Source organism: Capsicum annuum, chromosome 10 (genome assembly GCF_002878395.1).
Source record: "Capsicum annuum cultivar UCD-10X-F1 chromosome 10, UCD10Xv1.1, whole genome shotgun sequence".
Lineage (NCBI taxonomy): Eukaryota > Viridiplantae > Streptophyta > Magnoliopsida > Solanales > Solanaceae > Capsicum > Capsicum annuum.
The window spans coordinates 33,985,874-33,992,999 of record NC_061120.1 but is presented as its reverse complement, the minus strand read 5'-3'; positions in this window follow the sequence as shown (position 1 = coordinate 33,992,999).

The following is a 7,126-nucleotide window of genomic DNA, read 5'->3' as shown; positions in this document are numbered from 1 at the left end:
GTGTTTTTAAAATGATACCTCTTAAAAATTTTATATTATGATGTAATATGTGCATGTGCTGAATTGTAACCAATATAGGATCTAGACTTGGCATTAGAAATTATGGTAGGATAGACCGAATGATCTAACATGAACTAAATAGGAAGCAATTTAGATGAAAGCCCTGAGCCATGAGCGAGAAAGGTAACTACCAAGTCGTGTGTGTTGTGCGATCTAAAACTTGAACTATTAGTCTCGTAACAAGATGTAGGATAAGAGACTAGTAAAAGATCATAGGTGGGCGTGGTGCAGATGGGTTAAAAAAATTGGTCATTAGTAAATGCGATAAGTATCCCTTGATCCCAAAATTTGAGCCTTAAAGTGACCAATTTTTTTAACCTAGTCACCTTCTCATTTCAAATAAAATGAACCTATTGATCTCGGTCCCTCTTTGGACACTTTGTACCCCAACTTAGAAAAATTATCTAAGTTGAGGGTGGCTACCATAGGGGTACGTTACTAAATGAAGGTATAAACAAAAAAGTTAGGATAAGAAGAGGAAAAAGATTCAGGTATGGTATGAGCAATTTAAAAAAGAAGAAAATAAAAAAATTGAAAAAAATATGTATATAATAAATGAAGAGCTGATCTGAAAAGAAAACTGCACCCGAATTCCAAAAAAAATTAAGAGAAAAAAAATAAAAGAAGCTAAGGAAGTGGAGCCAAGTGTAATATAAAGCCAAGGAGGAATAAGTCATTGTACCAGAAAGTATCCTACCTGTATCCAAGCCTACATTAAAAGCCTATAAAATATCAATAGTGATCCTAACTCGACTATCCAAAAACTGAAACATAAAAAATAAGGGCAAGCCTATAATATCAAATACGCACAGCCTGACTTCTTTGTGAGAATTAGAGATTTGATACAGTACCAACGATGGAGATTATTACATATGTTGAGTACTCTAGGGACTTATTTCATGTGAGGGTGTAAGCATTGTAGTCTGATTGTTACTTCTTTAGGTAGTGGAATGATCGATAATCTAGGGCATCTGTTCATAATGTAATGTTATATCCTGATCCCGTTGTGTTGGAGTACTTGTATTGCGTATACACTGCATTGAGAGATTTTGGTAAAAATTGGAGGGTGTTGAATGCTTTGATGGTTTGCATGTATGGTCGTGAAATAGTGTTAAAAGAAAAAGGGTTGTCTAAGTGATTTTACTTTTACTCTAAAGTTATGTGTCTTAGTTGAATTAGGATTTTGTTTTCCTGAGGACACACAAATGTTCTAAGTTGAGGGTGTAAATATATTGTAGAATTACAACACTTAAGACGCTTAAAATAAAAAACTCATGCAAATACGAAGGTATTTTTATCTAGATATGATGTGCTTGTTGAGTTTTACTGGAAAACAGGGTTGGAAGTGAGTGGAATGAACAAAGAAAAAATTGCACAAAGTAGTAGAAAATTACCTAAATAATGAGTCATTGGTTTTGCTACGACTTGTAGCCCAAGTCATTGTCAGACAAGTATGATGAATGGTTTGAAAGATCAAGAGGTAGACTGACTACAACTCATAGGGTTAGACTATGAGTCATAGGGTGAGTCGTTCTGGGCAAATGAGGAAAAGTCCTAAGAGATTCAAATTTGATATCAGTAGTGATGAAGGCTGACGATGAGTCGTAGGATCAAACTATGACTCGTCTTGATCACTTGTTCTGAGAACTAAGGAAAAGTTCAAAGATATTGAAGATGAGAATAAGGATCCAATGAATCAGAAGAAGACTCGTAAAGTGACCTTACGAGTCATCACCAGACATAGGAAATTGAGGCTACGACAGAGCTAGAAGACTGACAATGAGTCATCATCAGTCTATATGACACGTTGTCAGAGGCATCATCACGTTGACTTATGTAGTCTTGTTTTGTTTAGTAGAATTTTAATGTATCTATAAATACTCCTTTAATTTTTTATGATTCGGTTACACATTTTGTATACCTTTACATTATTTTAAGTTCTGAGATACATTATTGATTTTGAAATTATTGATATTGGTTTTTAGGTTTTCTATTCAATTTGAAATTTTAGATTTTTCATCTTATTCTTTGTAAGTTCAACATTATTCTTTCACCTATGAAATCCTTATGTGGTCCTCCGATCATGAGTAGCTAAATCTCATAACTAAAATTGTAGAAACTATGATGAACTAACGAAGCAGGTTAAGTACAAAGTTATTCTAAATCATTGTTCTTGCATGTATTGGTATTTTCGACATTAAGATTGCTTTCTTGATGGCTGCACACGTTAGAATCTCAAATATATTCTAACTTTGCTCGAAAGAGAGGTAGCTACTGGAAAAAAAATAAAAAAAGGGCAGCCCGGTGCACTAAAGCTACCGTGTCCGGGGAAGGACCCCACCACAAGGGTGTATCGTACGCAGCCTTACCTTGCATTTCTGCCAGAGGCTGTTTTCAAGGCTTGAACCCATGACCTCCAGGTCACATGGCAGCAACTTTATCAGTTACTCCAAGGCTCTTCTTCAGATTGGAAAAAAGAAATAACAATAGTAATTTGAAGCTACCAACCTTCATCTAAATAACTTGAACCGTAATTGGGATAGTTAATCTGAGATCATAAAACAAGGATTAGGAATGCGACGCTCTGAGTGCGAGAGGAGATGAGTGAAATTCACCTAAATCAAGGTCGAGAGACGGTTAGGTGATACATATCTTATTAGATTTTGCATACAAGGCATCGGGATAGTTTGATAAGCACAAACAGTCTGTGGAGTTATGAAATCATGGGGAAAACAATCCTAGTATTCTACTCATATTGATCATAATTCAATGAAGAAGCAACTGTTACTATTACTTTTACAGTTACAAAAAACTTCCTTTTTTATTTACGCAAATTTCAAGTACACTAGCAAATTCTTGATAGATTTTTGGCATATTCCTCGTGGATTCGACCCCAACCTAGTTGGGTTCTATATTTGATTCAATTACTTCTTTATACTTTCTTAGATATGTAATTTGGGCGAGAACAGGAGCCAAAGATCCAAGTAACAAATATGGATCTCAGGTTTGTTTAGTTCAACAAGACACTTAATGGAAACTTTCTTCTGTTTAATTAAACTTTCCCTTTCTTCTTTTTTTTTTTATTTTCTTCATCTCCTATTTTTGTTTCATGAATATCAATTGGGAACGAATATCAATTAGCCAAGGAACAGGATTGTTGATTGTGAAAGAATGTCTAGATGATCCATAACTTATTGATCGTTTCACTTCTAACAATTGTAAGTTTGATGACTTACTCATGTTATTCTCCAAATATGTGGTTAAGTCCGTCTTATGAAAGTTCATATTTTTCATTCTAATAACCCCCTTCGAAAAAAATTACACTATATACTTGAGGTTAAAATTAATTTTTATATTTATATAGTTGATGTTGAATCCCCTTCATGTGTTTAATTCTTTATATCTTGAATTCTCTTAGCGAAAATTCTAACTTCGTCACTTCTGAGAACCTTTTGCATATAATATGATTTCTCATTTGTAACATGTGTGTGTGGAGATCCATACGTCTATTTACAGATTAAAATTCACCAAACCTCAAATTTATTCCTAAATATAAATAGAACTAAATAATATGATTTTTTTCATTTCAAAAATCCTAAGTATACAAAAATAATTAGATGACTATTTCGATTAACTAAAGGAGCGAAAATTTGGGAGCTCCTAGGGATCGAGATACTAAAAAAATGCAATCAGAGTTTTGATTCTAAAACTTCAAATATATTTAATTTTTCAAGAGCTTATATCTTTTCCTTTCATGTTTATTTTAATTCAAATATATTATTTTAATGTATTTACATATACTTTTAAAGTCAACTACTCATTGATTTAAATATATGCAACTTTTTTCTTAGCAATGAACACACGTGCAACACGCACTCCGAACTAATTGATAAAACTTTGGCTTGTTCTCCGTTGATTCAAAATCTTAAATTATTTTCTAATTTTTTCCTTATTATGTACTTCAATGCCCTACCTTTTTCTGCCAATTCTTTAATGTCCCTCATCATAACTTTGAAGGGAATTGTATTTTTTTTCTGTTTTAAGAAAAGGAAAATCGTACTTACAAAATTACCGTACTAAAAAATTAAATGACTTTGAAGAATAGCAGTGTAATACTATATAGAAGTTCACACCAACATGGGTTATGGTGCAGTGGATGAGGTTGTTCTACCCTTAACTAGAGGTCGAGGGTTCGACTCTGGGTATGGAGAAAACTCTGTTGGGAGCGCTGCCATCTTAATGGGCCTGCAACGCGCGATTCGAATTAGTCGGGGCTCCAATATGGGCACTGGATACCGAATGGGAAACCAAATATATATATATATATATATATATATATATATATATATATATATATATATATATACAAGTTTAGAAATATTAGAGTCAATTCCTCATATTATCACTTCACTTAGGAAAATGTCCTACTAAAGTCACTTATCTTTTTTTTATTCCAATAATATCATTCAACTTTGTACATTTTCCTCTCAAACTAAGAATTGCTAAAATAGTCCTTATTCTTTGTGGGGAAAATGAGCAAAATAGTCCCTTAAGTTAAACCGTGAATTTAAATAGTCTTTATTCTTTTACTTCAATATTAATATGCCTCCAACTATATTTCACATTTTTACTTCATTACATACTCCCTCTATCCCTCTTCAGTTGGGCACTTCATTTTACATGGTGATTAAGAAATAAAAAATTGAATCAAAATTTTATTATTTTACCCTTTAGGAATATTAAAGATATGGGCAATGAATATTGAAATTGAAATTGTTCACATTTTAATGTATACTATGAATTGTAGGGGTATCATAAAAAAAAAAAATTGATTCTATTTTGATCTAGTAAGTGATCAACAAACATGAGTCATTTATTTTTACTAGGACGACCAACTAAAATGGAATGGAGGGAGTAATGAAATTTAAAAAGACATATCACAATATTATAAAGCAAAAAATAAAATAAAATTGAGAGATTTATTTAGTTTTTAAAGTCAATTTGAAGAGGTAATATAATTTTTTCCTAAATAATATTACAAGATTGACAAAATAATATTTAAAAATGTTAACATTTTTAATTACACAATGGTTATATGAATTTTTCTAATTTTATTTGATGTTGATTGATATATGATGTTATCATGATCTCCTTCGACAATATTTTAATTTATTATAGAAATTCTTTATTATATTTATATATGATTGTTTTTCCACTAGCTAGTGAGTCGTAAGGTTGAAAAAATTCACCGTCTTCTATATGAATTATGATTTTTTTGACATTTATTTTTAGAAGAAACTAACAATTAAATTTGAACTATTATAAAAATTAATCATAAAAATAAATAAATATAAAATATTATTTTAGTGCTGAACTACTAAGTACCAATCACATTTTGGGTGGACTTTATATTTTAATATTACAAGTAGAAGTCGAATTAAAATTATACACACTATTTTTTATAGTTAAAAAGTTATTAATATTTCATATTGTTAAAGAACTTGGATCATTTCAATTCAAAAATTAACTTAGAGACTATTTTGGTTATTTTCTTTTAAAGAATAAGGACTACTTAACAATTATTAATTTGTAAGGAAAATATATAAAGTTGAATGACATTATTGAACCAGAAAAAAGATAGATGACTTTAGTGAGATACTTTCCTAAGTTGAGTGACAATATAAGGAATTGACTCAAAATATTAGGGACGTAAAGAAAAGTAGATGACAGTTTGGAAAATTAATTGTTTTTTTTTACTTGGGTATTTTTTTCCAACCTTTTTTTGGAATAATGTTGACTATAAAATTTTATGACTTATAATATTCCCTCAAATCCAAAAGAATAATGAGGTTCATGGTACCATCTTTAATGCGTGTTTGAAATTAGATCTGTGGATTTCTCTTTTTCTTTTTTTTTTCTTTCAATGTAACTTACTGTAAACTTTTAAAGTTGTTTTAAAGTACTATATAAATAAAAAGATGTTACTATAATTCTATTTAAAAAGTCATAACCGAAGGGAATTATTTGGCATCCAAAATAATAATAACAGCATCAATTTTGAACTAATGGATTATAATTTCATGTAATTTTTAAAATTGTAATTTTCTTATTAAAAATTTAAAAAAAGAGATAAATATATCCCAAATTATGATAAATTGTACGTATATACCTTTCGTCATACTTTGGGTATGCATATGCCTCTACAGTTAATGAAATGGTATGTATATGTCTCTCACACTACCGGTAGGAGCATATGTATACCCAAAGTATGACAGCGGGTATATACGTATCATTCATCATAGTTTGGAGGTATATTTATCCGTTTTCATTTTAATTTTCTATCTCAAATAGTTAACTCAAACTCACTACTCGACCCGATAAACCTATTGAATCTGATTTCAAACCAACTTGACATGACTTTTTGTTTTGTTTCAAACTTAATACTCCCTCTGTTTTTCTTTTAAACGTGAACCCCAATCAAATTGCAATGATTAGTCAATGCTGCTAGTTGGTGTTTACTGGTAGAATAGAGTGGAGATTAGACCCGAGGTAGCCGGAGCTAGGGGTGAGGTGATAATTTGCCAATAGATATTTTCGGTTCGACGGAGACGGTGGCCATATGGTGTTGATAAATGGTGGGTAGTGTTTTTTCAATGGTATTTGCTGGAAATTGAAACGTGAGGGGTTCAATTTATTTGGTGTTGTTTATGGGTGTTATGGGTTAATGATTTTTTTTTTAGATTGATAGTAGTGGGTGCTACTGCATTGTGTTTGTATATCGTTATAGCGATGGCAAAAACACATATGTTAGATAGACGTCTAATGAATTTTAATTGAGATTGAGTCGGGTGGTGGGTTTGGGTTAATTATTTTTTGATTAAAAATTAAAACGGAAAAGAGACAAATATAACCTCGAACTATAATAAATGGTACATATATATCATCCGTCATACTTTGGGTACACATATGCTCATACCGTTAGTGTGAGAGACATATACGTACTGTTTCATTAACAATAGGGGCATAAATATACTCAAAATATGATGGAATATATATATATATATAT